General features: G+C 49.6%; 1 protein-coding gene across 7 annotated transcripts in view; it reads left to right on the top strand.

Moving 5' to 3' along the window:
* Positions 1–1429: 1429 nt before the first annotated feature.
* kansl1b (KAT8 regulatory NSL complex subunit 1b) overlaps positions 1430–15979 on the top strand; it is a 59118-nt gene continuing 44568 nt past the window's right edge. For 3 of the 7 annotated variants that reach the window (XM_006638292.3, XM_069185643.1, XM_069185639.1), the window contains exons 1-3: positions 1430–1474; positions 3415–3541; positions 6181–6569. The gene's annotated coding sequence lies outside the window, so the exon portion shown is untranslated. Of the gene's footprint in view, positions 1475–3414; positions 3542–6111; positions 6570–6679; positions 6754–15979 lie in introns of those variants that run through there. The other 4 variants (XM_069185644.1, XM_069185640.1, XM_069185641.1 and 1 more) reach the window with 3 other exon arrangements.

Genomic DNA, 15979 nt, shown 5'->3' with positions numbered 1-15979 from the left:
CACCCCGTATTTTGTTAGGGGAATGGAGCACAGCTTTGCTGTTGTTTTTTTTTAAGAAAAGAGACCAATTTTAAATAGAGGGCTATTTAACTTTGACATTTACAGGAATTTGCACATATAAATGGGGCAGCAAATCGTGAATTTTTTTGCAACACAAATTAGAGTAGCTAGTTAAGATCTCTCCATTGTTATATCAATACTCTAACAATTAGGCTTTGTGAAAAATGGATGCATACTTCGATTCCTTACAGAAGCATGTGCTGAAGAGGCGGAAGGAGTTCAGTTGTTCCCAGTTCTAGATGTTGAGATCTAGAATCTATTAGGTTTTTGTGCATCTTTATATGGTCAAAAGCTTAGGCTAAGAGGAAGGAGAAGTTGGCCCAGCTACAGTTTCATTTGGAACATTTAACACATCTGGAAAAAGTAACAGGTTTATTCCCTGCTGAAAAGAGAAGAAAGAAAACAACGTTTCGGCTGTGGAGCCTTCTTCGGGACAGCCACAGCCAAAATCGATGTTTTCTTTCTTCTCTTTTAAGCAGGGAATAAACCCAATACTTGTTCCTTTGCAGCCGATGCATGCTGACGCAGCTCCCCACCTGAACTAATTTAACACATCTTCCAGGTGAAGAGCTCTTTACAACTTAATGAAACAAAATAACCCTGAAGATCTCATTTGGTAATCCCTGCTCTAGCAAATTGAAAAGCTAGCGTGGTGTATGTAAGCCCCAACACAAAAGTGGTGGATTTCCTTCAGCTATTAATAAAGGCTTCTTCTCTGTTCCTGTGGTTTAGTGTTCATACACAATTTGGATAGCTCCTGTCTCTATTTTCAGTTACCAAAAAGCTTAGAGTTGATGCTGCAGTACAGCATAATAGTAATATGTTTTATGTAAGTGGAATATAATTACCCTGAGGTCTCCACAAAACAGTCTTAATCCCTTTCAAAACACACGGGAGTTGTTTTGAATTTTAAAAAGATGGCTTGATTTCTGTCAATGTATTTGTCTCATCACATATAAAGCATAGTACATGTTGCCTTTTCTGCTCAACACTCCTCTAACCCTGAGGGTATCAGTTAATGAAGCCAAATTCACAGACGAGTACCCCAAAAATGGTGTTAATGCTCTCGCACTATGACGGTACATTTAGAGAGTGTAACAGGAACGACAATGAAAACAGTTGAATCGTGCTTAAAATCCACCAGGCACTGTGATGCTGTGGGCAGGAAGACAGTGCAGTGTACGAATGACAGTGTTGTTAAAATTCTGGGTTACCCCGTTAAACAACACCCATGCTTTCTCATTTGCGAAAACAAAAGTCCTGCAAACTTCAATTCAAGACACTTTCCATCATACGCCTCTCCGAAACGAATGACAGCCCTGCCTACCAATAGACTGTCCGCTCTCGCTGCGTTGTCCAATCAGAAAGCACAGAGGGTGGGCGATTTCGCTTCAAGGCTGGTTGAATTGTGCAGGTAAGTGAACATGGATTGCAGATTCAAGATATATTGTTTTAAAAAAATAAGGGTTTTTAAGAAACACTGTGAAACAAAACGTTTGCTGTTACTAAAGATAACGACAAGGGTAAGGCAGGGTCAGGTTTTGTGTACGTAGGATAGCTGAATTAAAATTGCACAGCATTGCATAAAGAGAGTTCTTTGCTCTGGTAACAGTCAACAGGCCAAAATAGTGGTTTAGTGTACAGCAGTACAAATAATGTCCAGACAATGAATCATTACAAAGAAATGAAACTTTTGCTGGAGTAAATGAACGAGAAAACATGTACAATATCGACATTCTGCGCAAGATCTGTCAAGTTTAATGACAAAATGCACTGTTGTGAAAGCAGTAAAGCCAATATTTGGAGAAAAAGCTGGACGCACAGGCCAGATGTACTAACGGTGTAACATTATTTTGTGCAAGAATGAACGATGTTAACTCACAAGCGTAAGGAGTTCTTAGTGTCAGGCATAAATTCCAGGGTCTTGAACAAGTAAGTACGGAATTATTTTCAAACTTGGACGATCATTATTTCCTGTTATGAGGAGGAGGAGGAGGATAATGATGAAGATGATCTGAAATTGTAAAGAAAAGCATAAGGCCAACAAAAAGAAGCACTTTGCCTGGTACAGTTTCCTAATTTCAAAATAGAGCTCGTAAGAAATTCGTTAACCAGTAGTTATGAATATTATTAAAAGAATACAACTAAGACTGTAACCACGGGTATATAATACGTTCTTTTATTCAGTTGTTTTGACTTTTTAAAATACAAATGCGACGCTTATTTCTACGTTTTGATGTTTCTTTTATAAATTATTGTTATATTTGTTTTTTTTTCTAAATACAGTGTAATATTTATAGATATTATGTCTTGCGTGTTATCGTCACGAAGTCGTTTAAACATTCGTTTTAGGCACCTTTAATTATTTTCGATATTTACAATGTTTTCATAATTGGTACGGTTTCATTCATTGCACAGTATTAAATATATAGGTGTTACAGTTTGTGAACGTACACATTTTCGTCCAATTATATTACTGCAAGTGTAGTACTGTTTGTGTGATGCTAATAGTAGTCTAAATTAAAATTAACGTATTAATAGACTAACGAGAAAGTAGTTAATTTCATTTGAAAATGTATTTGAGGCCAGAGGCCAATAAGTGTGATCATCGTAGATTATCTGAAAGAATTGTGGAACTTTGATTTGAGAAAATTAAAGTAATAGAGGCCTTAGCAACTTCACAACAGCCACACCAGTATAACCAGGAATATGATCCCACCTCTTTCATATTTGCACAACAGGAGTGATACATCGAAACAAAAAATATTGTTTGTACCTCTGAAAAAACAAAACAAGTGAGAGAATCTTCAGATAAAAACAGCAAATAAAATAAGAGCTTCAAACTGCAGTAAAAATGTCATTTCTCAGTAATGCTGTTTTGAGAGGACAGATGAAGAGAACTGAACAGGTATAATAAGCGTTATCCATGGAGAGGTTTTTTTATGGGAAGTTTCTGCACAGGGTGCTCTATGATAAAGGCTTTCATCATTGCTCATGGTTTGCAGAAACCAATTTTGTGGATATTTCTGTGACTTCTTTTCATACAGATTGAACCTGAATGGTGTTAAATCCTGGCCAAAATATGTACAGTATTGATTTTGCTGGAGTGGACATCTCTCGGCTGTTCTGACACATGTATCTGAACAGGGCTGGGCTTGGCGATCTGTTCATCCCCCTGTGTGCACAAGAAAGAATGGATATGATACTGAATTGAAACCATAGTACAAGATTCAGGTGGTCCTGATTTATCTAACGTTTGCAGCTTGCAGTTTGCCTCATCACTGATGGTAACAAGTTGTGACAGCATTCCTGTGACTTCAAAACTGAAACTCTCTTTCCTTTCCGCGATCTTAGGAAATTTGGTTCCATCAGGATCCGTGGATTTATTGCCTGGCGAGATGGGTTGGCCTGGGAGAACCTTCTTGGAAAAGGCCTTGTATTTGCTAAGGGGCCATGAAAATATGAACCCAAAGCTTCACAGGTAAGTTCTTGAGTGCTGGTTCTTTTCACACTGTAACTACATGCAACTTTTAAATTCTAGTTTAAATGCTTAGATGATTGTACTTATGGAAACCATCGCGTGTGTACATATTAGATCTAATTTCCAGGTCACAGAGTTTGTCCTTTTTTACAGAATGATTTGGAGTTAAGTTTTCATCTCGATAGCGCTTTACCTTGATCTGATCTGCTTGGCCCAAGCAAGTGCCCGTGCCCCTCGAGTACAAAGCGCACCTGGGTCTGCTGTCCACGTCTGTGTTCCTGCTCGGAGAACGAATCGGCTCCATTCCTTCTGACGCGTGTCTGAGCGCCAGCAGAATGCCAGAGGCCAGAAAACATCTGAATCCCCTGTCGGCAGAACTAAGTTTCCCTCCCCCCCTAGAAATTTAAATCACCCCCCCATTACAGTCAAGTGCATGTCTAGATTGCTGTTTCTCCAGGTTCTATAGATCTCTTTGAGACCCCAGCACCTGAAATTGTTTAATTGCTCATATTAAGCCAATAATGGGCTAATTTAGGTCAGTGAGCTGATCTCATGTTCACACCAGCCCTCCTCGTCCAGGACTGCATTTCCCTGTTGGGGACCCCTTCTATATATATTTGCAGGTAGTATTGCTTACATTTGTTGTGCTACTCTGCACCAACTACTACTATTTGTACGTCTTTTTTTCGGGGACTCTGTTAATGCCGCATCCGAAGTCCGAGCAGCCAAGCATTCATTCTCGTTGATCTAAAAATACTCAGAACCGATTGGAGCTGTAAAGAAAAAAATGAAAGAGATCTACATATATCCAAATGATGGTGTTCTATTAGTAAAAAAATAATAATTTGCAACAGGAGTGTTACAATAATTAAATGTTGCAACAGGAGTGGGACTTGCTTCAGTGCAGTTGAATATGGTTGAGTTCTGCAGGATGATGCATTAAAGCATAGGTGTGTTTTTATGTACGGACAGCACAGCAGCATTTTTGAGTTGATTAAAGTCGGGCGCAATTGGCAATCGGAGCGCCACCGTCACCTTACTGTCATATCCGTGAGACTGCCTTTGCGTTATGGGAGCGCCAGGGGGCGCTGTGGCCCCAGATGGGAGGGATCCGCAGCGGAGAGCTCCTGAAACAGGTGCTGACGTCAGCTTAGTCTAATGGCTGCGCGCCGGGGGGGGTGGGGGTGGAGGATGTTTTGTGTCGCGTTCGCAGAACAATGACACCCGTGTTCGCGATCTAGCCCTCGTGGCGGAGGGAGAGTCTGCTCCTGGGCCAGAACCCCGCTCCCTCCTTCTCGAATAAAAAGCATCGCGTTTCTTATTCTCGAAGCTCCCAACTTTCCGAGAGTAAAAATGTGATTCTGGGAGGCGTTGTCATGGTGCGTCTCTAGCGGGAGGCGCTTCTTAATGCGTCACTGGCTGTTGAAAGATAGTGTCTTTATTTTGGGGGGGGGACAGTGGGCGTCTGCGCCTGCTTTGGACTGATGCGTCCATGATACCGCCAGGACAGGCCGCCCCAGCGACCAGCGGCCGGCGAGACGGGTCCGCGTTGTGTAACGTGTTTTCCTCCCGCCTGCAGGGGCGCCGTGCGGCCGGCAGGGGGCGCCTCGCAAGCGCGCGTGTGTGCGTGTGGGAGAGCACTGCGCCACGCCGGGCTGGAGGGCGGACCCGCGCCCCTGCACTTGCGTGACGCGCCCGGGCCAGCAGCGGGCATTGAAAACTCGTCTCGGGGCAGGGTGGAGAGGGAGACCACGCAGTTTGCTCCACGGGAGCCCCCCCCCAGCAGCGGCAGCCTGGGTCAGGGGCGAAGCTCCGCTCCCTCCGCCCGTGTGTCGTAAAGCAGCAGCCGGGAGGGCCGGCGGGGCTGTGCCCACTCAAGAGCGTGCAGCCCACAGGCGGGGTCCTCGCTCCGCCCCCCTCAGCCGCCGCTTGCCGTTCATTGGCGCTTGGCTGGTGGCTTCGCCTTTGCCGCTGCGGTAATGGCGGCGAGTTCCCTCTAGTGGCGCAGAGCAGGGTCTCTGTTCGGTCTCTTCCCCCCCCCTCGTCCACCGGGACGTTATCAGCTCTCCCATACCCGCAGCCAGCCCGTGGAAGTTTCATTTCATTCACTTGTAGTTCCTTTGCGTCTAAACACGAAAAGCACCCTTCCGTTACGCCACATAACCCGCGCCTTTCTGAAGAGAGCACGACCCCGCCTCGTCCTCCTCCTCCTCCAGTTCCCCTCCCTCGGCCGGCACTTTCGGAGCAAAGCCCTTTAAAACATTGCAGGGCCGGTCGGGCCTCTGCGAAACCACTGAACCCCCCTAGCGAGCGTCACGAAAGTTGGCAGCCCAGGGTGGTGCAGCCGGAGCCGCGAAGGCACCGCGGTCCTTGATCCTTGCTGTCCGGGAGGGTGGCGGGGCCGCCATTTTGAGCCAAGATGGCGGCCGCCGGAGCGCAGTTTCCTCCTCCTCCTCCCCCCTCCCGATCCCCCGTCGCTCGCCGGCGGAAGGCGCCCTCTAGCGGCCGCGGGCGCAGTTTCCTCTCCCCCCCCCCCCTCCCTCCACGAGCCCCCGAAAGCTCTTCGTCGCTCTAGCGGCCAGTATGAGGAATGTCTCCCGCCGCGGCTCGACTACTCTTCTCCGTTTCTGTTTTGTCAGACTCAGAGATCCGAGGGAGAGGAGGCGAGCCGCCATTTTCCGACCGTCGCTCTCCCTGAAACAACGGAAAGAAAGAGAACCCCCCGATTCGCGCCGGGGAGAGAGGGCACCCGCGCCGGAGCGAGCTCGGCACGCGGATCACGGAGGCAAGGGGGAGACGGAGCCCCGCACAGCCCGCAGAGAAAGCCGGGGGTCGGAGGGGGACCCTGTTTTAAACCTTGCTCCGTAAATTTTTTTTCTCCTCTCTCTCTCTCTCCTCTGCGAGTCGGGCTTCTTGACTCGTCGTCGTTTCGCCCATTTCGCGATTCCGAGAGCAACACGGGCTCACCGACGCCGGAGCCCCGCCGGGAGCTGGTCGCCAAGGGGCCGGTGGGGACGGCGTGAGCCCGGTAATTCATTATTTTTTTTTTACTATTTTTTTTTGTGCGTGTGTGTGTGTGGTGGTGGGGGGGGTAAGGAGGGAGGGAGGAGAGGGGGGGGGGCGGTTGTTTATCGCGTTTTATTTTTTTTTGCTTCTCCAAACTGCGGGGATTTGTTGCCGAAATTCCCCCGGACTCTGCGCCTCGTCACGTGGTAGGTTCCTCCTTTTTTTTTTCTTTGTTACTTTAAACTCGGCGGTGGAAAAAAAAAATTGAACTTTTTATCGTGGCCGAGGGAAATAAATCTTTTTTTTTTTTTTTAGAGGTGGTGGTGGGGGGGTACCGCAGGACGGCCTTTTGTTTTGAGGAATTTGACGCGCACGGTGTTTTTGATGGCAGACGGTGATGGGGGGGACGGCGGCCTTGTGCTTCAGAAGTGTTTGTTTAATTTAGCGGCGGGGCGAGCATTTATTGTTGCCTGCGCGGCTGAAGTTGTCGCGGTGAAAGGCCCCCCCCCCTCTCGTTTTAGTTCTCTTCCTCTCTGCCTGTAAAAAAAAAATAGATAAAACAAAGCGCCGAAGTGTGCGGTGTTTTTTTTTCTGTAGCGGGGAAGCGAGCGCGTCTCCCGGGTTATTGTTAGGCAGCCCAGTGCCCTTGAAAACGCATTAAAACGCGTTGTTTGTTATTCGTGTCAAAGGGCAGCGCGCAAGTTTAAGAACATTCATGTGTTTTTTTTTTACTTTTCTAATTTTTTTTTTGTACTCCAGCGGCTCCGGCCTTCAGCGCTCGGAATCGGGTTTTTTTTTTCTTTTTAGTAGACCTTTCCGCATTTTGAAGTTGGCCGGGTATGCTTTTCCTGCTGTTGTTAAAAACTGGTGTAATCTTCCGAAACGCAGCTCGCCCAGGAGGATAGGGGCGCATTCTGTGACCTGCCTGCTCCAGATACACCCCACGGGCATCGCTGCCGCCCCCGACACGCACACTCTCCCGTTTGTACGAGGAGGAACGTTTCTGTAAATTTAATTTCCTCTCTCGTGTCAGAGATGTGTCTTATCGCTTCTTTTTTTTTTTCGGTCGTCATGATGGCGAAGCCACTTTCAGGCGCCACTTTTTCTCATCCCCCGCTCCCCGTCTTCTCTCCTCCTTAGGATTGTGTTTTTTAACCCCCGAATAAACTCGCTTATTAATAACGAGCGATAATAATAATAATAAAAGCAGGGGGAGTGTGTGTGTGTGTAGGGAGGGGGGAGAGGAGGAGGAGGCGCGCGGGGAGAGGAGGAGGAGGCGCGCGGGGAGCTCTGGCGCGCGCTCCCTGTCCGTCCGGGGGTCTCGAGGGGGTCCGCGTGCGCCCTTCCGAGCCGTTTCCGACCGCGGGCGCGCGGGGTGGGGATTGGGGATTCGGGATTCGGACCCGGTCTCGCTCTCGCTGTACGCGGACACGCCGGGCCGCCGCAGCACCGGGCGCCCATTTCCTCCAGCGGGGAGCTGCCGAGACAATAAAGGCGCGTTTTAAATAGCGAACTTTTGACATGTGCCGGGAAGGAAGAGGGAGGGGGGGGGGTGAGTGTAGGGCGGAGGAGGAGGCGGGGGGGGGTGGTCACAACAAAACCTAATCAGATTTGTTTAAGGCGCGGGGGGGGTTCTATAACTGGGTGAATTACATAATCTCCATTTAAGTTTGCAAGCGCCTGGCATCAAGTGTGCTCTGCTCTGTCTTTGCCGCCGCTCGGAGCCGAGTGTTGTCACCTCTTTTTCGGTTTCACGGGTTGTTGTGTTTCCTCCTCTTCCTCTTCCTTGCCGGGTTCAGCGTGTAGATCCCGCCCGGCGCCGCCACGAACGCGTCCCCCCACGACCCGAGCCGCGCTGGGTGTTTAACGCAACACAGCGTGGGATAGCAGCCTCGTGTTTCTCCCGACCGCGCCGGCCGGCCTCTGCCTGGTCGACACACTTGTAAGAGGGCTGATGCGCCTCTTCCTCTGTCCTCCTGTGTTGACGTTTTTTTTTTGGAGGGGGGGGGGCGGCGGGGGTTACAGATCCTTGCATCAGGCATGTGATCCCGGCAGTTTGATGATGTAATTTTGTGACAAAAGAAATCCTAAAAATAAACCTGTAAACCACCAGACAGATAGTAGCGGCGTTCGGACAGATTATCCCCCTCGGCTGGTGTAATCTTTCCCGGCTGGAGGTCGGGATCAGCTTCCAGGGCTTGTGCTGCGGCGTGGCAGAGACCCTCCGCCCTGTGACGGGGGGGTCAGGGCCCACAGGCACAGCCAGCGCCGTCCAGGAGCCCGGCACAGACAGAGCCACGGGGCCCAGAGGCGCCACCCACCTGCCCTTCCTCGGACCCGTTCACCTTTCCCTGGCGGAGAGAGCCCCCGATCCCGTGCGCGCTGAGGTCGTCGTGAACACGGGTCATAAAAAGGATGTCTCGAACCACCCCGCTGCGCCGCATGAAGTGCTGTCGGGGGTCGCTGTTATAGCATAGCCCCGGGTTTCGATCCGATACTTCCTTACTCACACGCGCGCACGAGCGGAAGTCGCCGTATTGGCGCGGGAACTTGCCGGGCGACCTGCTTGCAGGGCCCAAGAACGCTGGAGGCGGTCCGCGCTTGTTGATCTCCACCGACCTGAGCGCGGGGAAGGGGAGTCTTGACGCCGAAGAGCAGGGCACCTCTATAAATCATCCGGCGCAGGTCACAGAGGCTTGTGACCGGACCTCTGCTGAGATCTGATCAGCCCGGACAGTGGGCTGCTCGGAGGTTCCTGGTTTAGGCTCCAGCCTGCAGTTTGTGGAGGAGCTGGACGCCCTCGGGCGTGGGGAGGGCAGCCTGTGGTTCTGGCCCTGCAGTGGGGTGACGTGACGGTGGCCGGTTGCGGTGTTGTGTAGTGTCTCGTGACGAGCCGGGTTGAACGCGTGGAGCCTAACTAGGTTGGTAGGTTGCTGACTTTTTTTTTTGTTTAACCTGTTTTCTGATACTTCCTGCGGTGCCAGTTCTCCATTCAGACTCCCCATCCAGGGCTTTTGTGGCTTTTCCTGCTGCTGTGGGTGGCTGAGAGGGACACAGAAGCCTGGGATAAGTGAGGCCCGGGCTTTTAGAAGATGAGTCTTAAGTTGATGCTTGAAATCCTGACAGTATGCTCAAGTTGAGGATAAGGTTGTTCCGGCTAAATCAGATGAATAAAATGAGTACAATAAAAGGGCCATCTGTCTAAGTAAATATATTCACAGTCCTACAGTCAAGGTATAAAATACAGACTTCAGAAAGTTCTCTTGCAGCCTCTGTTTGCACCAGAGGGAGTATATTCCAGGCTTGTGGGGTTGGCATCCCCCCCCCCCCACCTGGCTTTGTGGAAGGATGCAGGAGCTGGGCTGCATGTCTGAGCACCAAGAGCTGTTGAGGTTTTCAAAGGGAGGAGGCCAGTGGCACCACGGGGATCGAGGTTGCGGACCCCAGCCTCGCGCACCTATGGGGTTGCGGGATCGGACGCCCTGGCGTGGGGAGCGGGGAGTCTCGAAATCTCAAGGGGATCGCTGGGCGGGTGGGGGTCAGTCCCGCGGGGCGGCCCGCCGGGGGGTGGCGGTGGCGCGGGGCAGGGTCGGGCCGGTTCGCACCGGGTTGACCCCTCAGCAGGCTCGGCAGTGTGTGGGAGACCAGGTGTGAGCTCTCGGGGGGGGGAGGGGGGCAGTGTGAGTGAAGTTCAAGGGCAGGGGCTACAAGGGGGGGCTCTCTTGCAAGATTAGTTCTTCCCCCTCTGTTGGTGGGGGGAGGTGGGTATGAGCTCCAGAGCTCTTACTTGGGCTGGGGCACTTGAAAAGCACATCTTCTGCTTTGCCAACATGCCCACTGAGGAGTAGGTGCAGGCAGGTTGCATCCAGCGGTTGAAAAATAATGGACTTCGGACTTGCTGTGCAAGTTTGTTTTTGTAAGAGTGAATCAAAATTTCATAGCTGTGTCTATGGATAGGGCGAGTTCTTATTCACCATGTGATGTCTGAGCTTCCCTTTTTTTAACAAAGGGTGAAAATACAGGTAGGGATTGGCACAGTTGAGAGTCTTTATGACTCTGGCGTACTTTGACAATTCCTGCCGCTCCGTGCTTTTTATGTAGATTGAGGGAAGAGAAATTGTGGGGCAGGGAATGAAGCTACTGAGTTTGTTTTTCAGGTCAGAGCCCCATTGTTCTGCGCGGTTTTAATTTGTCTGCGGCTTCGGATGTGATCATGTGGGCTGGCTGAACCTGGTCACGTCCAAAACACTGGCGTTTGTCACCTGTGCTTGAGGGAAACCTGTAGGGGCTCAGTGCCATGTGGCTGCATCCTGTCCAGTCACCTGGAGCCTTAACTCTCTGTGTTGGAGGTAGGAAGGACCAGGGATAGTTTCTGGAAGGTCATCATGTAGAAAGTCAAATCACCAGCCAGGTTTCATTTCTCAGTGACAGTGAAATAAATTCAGCATTAATGCAGATTCTGGAGGCAAGTATTGAATATTACCCTGCCATTGTTTTGGCAGACAAAACGGTGATATTGAGACAGGCTGCTGTTTGAGTGTGTGACTGCAATTTTGTAGGCAGCAGACAAGGAAGTGTTTTGTGTTGGACATTTCCTACTTACATTCTGTTTGCTAGCAGTGTTGGAATTGCATCCCCTGTTGCAGGCAAATTGGGACAATGACAGAGAGGAACAGGAAAAGCATTTGACTTGTGTGTGATAGTATTTCCAAGCCTTGTGTCTGTTGAGTGCAACAGGTGTGGCGTGTCCGGCTCCTGGTGATGTGTTGCACATGGGGCAAGACTTGAAAAACCCCAGATGGTTCGCACTGCTGTGCAGTTCGTCTTGAACGCCGTCTTTGAGGAAGGATGTTAAAACGGTCTGTCTGGCCTCTTCTAACACGTTCGGGTGACAGTTGTACTTTGAGGCTGCTTTGAGGCTTATGCAATGCTGAAAGCCCTGGTAGTCAACATTCAGGTGCTGTGGTATGCTAAAACCTGTAATCAGATGTTCATATCTGAAATCTCTCAAATGCATACATGGAACGGTTCTTAATCCCAAGTATTTGAGCTTATACGTTGGCTAGTATATGTTACAGTGACTTCTGCTCCTGCATTGCTTTGGAGTGTAAAATCCAAAAATTGGTCCTTTCCAGTGCTAATGAGGAGAAAAGTCATTTTTTCCAGGGTCCCGAACGCTTTGAAGGATGACTAAGTGCAGTTAGCATTCTAAACTGAGCTCTCAAATCCCAAAAATACCTTTGCATTAAATTTTTTTTTCCTCAGGGTAGCAGGAAAAGTTATTAGCTTTTGGCTTTTGTCTTAAGGATTCCAAGCCTTTGCACTATTTCTTCAGCCCTTCTCAAGATCCCCTTTAAACTCCTTTTCTGTCCATTTTATACTTGCAACACGATTTGGCTCCTATGATGAGGGGACTTGCAGGAACAGAGTGTAAATCCTCTCCAGTTTTCCTCTTCCATTAGCATTTTGTCATGGTGAAGGATCGTTATTAGAGGAATCGCAGAGGCCTTGGGATTTTGTTCCAAGTTAATCCTCCCTTTTCAGTTTCCGGGCATCTTGCTTTGGTTGTGTAATCTCCCAAGACGAGCATTCCTGGTTGGCACTGGTTGGGGTTTCTTGGGATTTGCCTTTCTGACTATCGTTCGTGTTTGATCAGATGTCCAGCAGCCTGGGCACCTGAGCTTTCTGACCAGGGAAGACCAGGCTGTGGGCTTGAGATTCTGGTGTCCCAGGTTAGATGAGGAAATTCTTCTGGATCTGCAGGAATTTCTAGAAGGACATTGGATTTGGGTGGTGTGCAAGTGTCTGCTTTGTTTCTGTTCTCCTCCTTGGGTGCCTCCGGTGTTGTGGTCCAGTCGTGTAGTGACCTGAATGTGTGCCTTTCATACCACAGTGGTTTGTTCTTGCTGTCTGATGGGCTCGTGCGGTAGTAATGGCCTCTGGTCAGCCTCTTCTCCTGCCCCACGCACCTGATGAGAAGGGGGGCATGTGGAGCTATTCAAACTCAGGAAGGGGCAGTTAGTCCCGCGTTATTTTAACTGGATTTTGTTGGTGGTGTGGGTTAGGGCGATCCCCTCTGCGATTTTGAAGTGGATAATCCCGCTGTGGAATTTTGCTTCCTAGTCTCCAGTGCCAAAGAAGCACTCCCTGCTTATGACCGAATTCCCAACCCAATTCCAGGGAGTCGGTAACAAGGCTTGGCATCTTAACACACAGTCACAGCCTGCTTCTCCAATAACTCCCATGTTCCTTTTGTCTCTTTGGCGGCTTGGTTTTGTTTCTGCGCCCAGGATGTAATATGCTGTGTGAGATAAGAAGGCCAATACGCTGGCCATTTTATTTTGGGGAGCAAGGTTCCCTAAAGTACCGGTTGTTATGCAAAAAACTACAGTTTTTGTCCTCGGACAGAGCTGACCGCTTTAAAACTGCTTGTTTTTTTTTTTGAGCCTTTAATTAAAATGTTATACTCTGCATCTGTTGCTGGTCGGTGCTTTGGAAAGGAGAAATGGGATCTGATTTATACAGGGTGTCGAGGTGAGCACTTCCTGATGCCCCTCTTGTGCTGAGTGGGGGACTTCAACCTGAATTTGACACGAGGACTAGTCTGAAGCAGGTATTCCTCTAGAAGTTTTGTAAATGTTGCCTCGGACCATTCTGACAAAACATTTCTGCCTTTGTGTGCCTTAAGACCTTCAATTGTCTTATTATACCTGTATTAACCTTGTTGTATTATTTATATAAGTTGACTGTACCTGTTTGAAGAACTGCTTCTAAAAATCAGCAAGGCAAAGTGAAACTCAGTGAAAGCAGCTCACAGCCTCTTCCTGACCATATTCTTTATAGTAGTTCAGGTGGGGAGCTGCGTCAGCATGCATAGGCTGCAAAGGAACAAATAATAGGTTTATTCCATGCTGAAAAGAGAAGACGGAATAAACGTTTCGGTTGTGGAGCCTTCTTCGGGTATATTACTTACAGACCAAACTCTTGTCCATCATCCAGCTTTTCAGTCAAATGACATGTAACTGATCTAGTTAAATACTGTATATGCCGGTTTATTGCACATAGTTTCTAATATTTTTGCATGCATGCTTACTGTGTCGCGTGGTGGTGGAGCAGAATTTAGTCACGTTTGCGGGGAGAATCGGCTGGCGGTAAGATTTTGAGCCATTTGGTTTGGTTTGTAGTTACTCACAAACCACCACTGCAACAGCCAAGAGATGTCATAGTATTGGAAAGCCGAGCATCAGCGTCGGTACCTTAAAAGGTTTTCCATCTTTCGGAAAAATAAATCCACTATACAAACACCCCACCCGAGGTGCCTGGTAATGCAGGCCCACATCGGGTGAAAATAAGATGGCACAATGGCCACGCAGCGGATATGGAAAGAGAGTTTTATGTGGCCTGCCTCTGCAAACCACAGATAAGGCACAAGGATCAACCCAGTCAGCTCGAAGTTTCTAGTAAAAATAAAACGTCTTTGTCCACCCTCACGATATGCTGTGAGATCACGTGAAGGCGTGAGGGTGTCGTTTTTCACAGCGCTCTGAGAGTGATGGGAGAGCTGCGTTCACCCCAGAGGGTTTCCTGCTGCTCTGCTTTCCAGGTTCCTGGGGCGTGCAGAGAGACTAGCCTACTGCAGGCATGGCTGCACTTTATTTTAAGGGAGCACACACTTGAGTTTGAACTTGCAGAGAGGGGCTGGTGTTGAGGTGGCCGCGTTTCCTTACTGCAGCCGACTCTTCCTCTCGGGTCTGAGGCGTGGGGGGGGGGGGCTTTGATCAAGGTTCTTGCTGAGGAAGCGCGTCGCGGCCCCTCTCGAAGGCCGAGAAGGCCGAGGTCAGAGCGCGCAGATGAGTGGAGGAGAGGGGGCTCCGGGGGGGGGCCGCCCCCCCCGAGGCTGCACTGCTCCTGGCTGGAGCGCCGTCGCTTCCCGATGCTCCTGGGGGAGAAAACTAGTCGGCCCGCGTCCGACACGAAGGCCTGTTGCGCCAGCCTGCTTTGGCTGGGAGCTGGCGAGAGTGAGCCGCTCTGCAGAGGAAACCGAAGCTCGTCTGAGCAGTCACCTTCTGAAGCTGCTGGGGACTATTTAAAAAACAAACTAAGAAGTAGTTTTCGCGCGCATTGAGAAATACCATCCCGCGCTTTTATTAGTGCAAGTGAGGTGGTTTCGTTTCTGTGTCCTTGTATGCTAAAAGCAGGTAGAAACTAGAGCACAAAACTGGAAGACATTGGTAGGCGTTGATAACTACAGTTTATTCCCCAGCTGCTCCCTCTGTTTCTTGCTGTACACCGAGGAGAAAGTTTTCACGAAGAGGATGCGTGGTCCGTTGCAGGTTGTATCTTCCAGTCGGATCTGCTGCACTGGAGGAAGTGGCGGAGCCTGGTTTCCAGTGGCGTCCGAGGCCGTAGTTTCACCCTCCTTCGGACCGGTCTTCCGTTGGGAAGCCGCCTGGACACCCAGAGTTAACTTCGGCCGCGTTTCTGCTGAGCTGAAAAGACTTCTCAGAGGAGGTGTAGCTGTGTGTCGGTCGTGCTGTGGGCTCTGGTGGGAAAACGCTGAAATGGAAAAACGACTGGTATTAATTACACCACAAACAGGGCCAGCGGTGAGCTGTGTCAGTTCTGCTTTGGCAGCAGCCTGGATGGGGTTGGGGCGCTTGTGTGAGCATGGATTTTCAGCCGAGGATCTTGTCCTTAATGAGCCAGTCAGGGTAATGAGACACTGTTTTTGTGTGGACTGGGGGTTAGGGGGTTCCAGTCCCAGGGAGAGCCAGGGCTGCTGTCCCCCTGAGTGAGCTGTGTTGCCCAGACTACTGCAGCCACCCCAGCTGTTGCTGGGTTCCCCAGTGTGTGTGCGTGATAGCAGGCAGCCGAAACCACTGTACGTCGGGGTTGAAAAGGGCTTTGGCCAGGCAAAAATGAGACGCATGGAATAAATGGAGTATTTAGTTGTCTGGGCTTTGGACAGCAATGCTGAACTGTCACCTTTAGTATGTTAATCAGGCATTTTCTTTTGTCACAAGTGAAAAATGGAGAAAATGATTCTCTTTTTTGATGATGAAAGCCAGTGTGTTTACACTTACAAGAGTCTTGCAGTTCCGTGTGTTCTTGTGTGATGGATAAAACTTGCCGATGGAGCAGCCTGGAGTTTTCAGCTCGAGCAAAAAATTCAGCAGCTGTGCTTGTTGTACAAAACGACCCGTGCGCTGTTGGCGCATTTTGATCCCAACATCAGTAGGCTTTATCGGTAGGACTACCATGGGATGATAGGTTAGCTGGAGTACTCGGAACCGGGTCTCAGTTCAAGCGTTAAGACTGCTCCTCTAGTCCACGCCTGGTTCTGGAAACCAAACAGCGCTGCAGGCTTTCCACACCCGGTTTTGACCCAGATAAACGGGTTTAGTGTTCTTGACTTACTTACAGAAGGGTGTC

The sequence above is a fragment of the Lepisosteus oculatus genome, chromosome 28, assembly GCF_040954835.1.
Source record: "Lepisosteus oculatus isolate fLepOcu1 chromosome 28, fLepOcu1.hap2, whole genome shotgun sequence".
Lineage (NCBI taxonomy): Eukaryota > Metazoa > Chordata > Actinopteri > Semionotiformes > Lepisosteidae > Lepisosteus > Lepisosteus oculatus.
The sequence above is the reverse complement of the archived record's forward strand: the minus strand, read 5'-3'. Positions and strand labels throughout refer to the sequence as shown.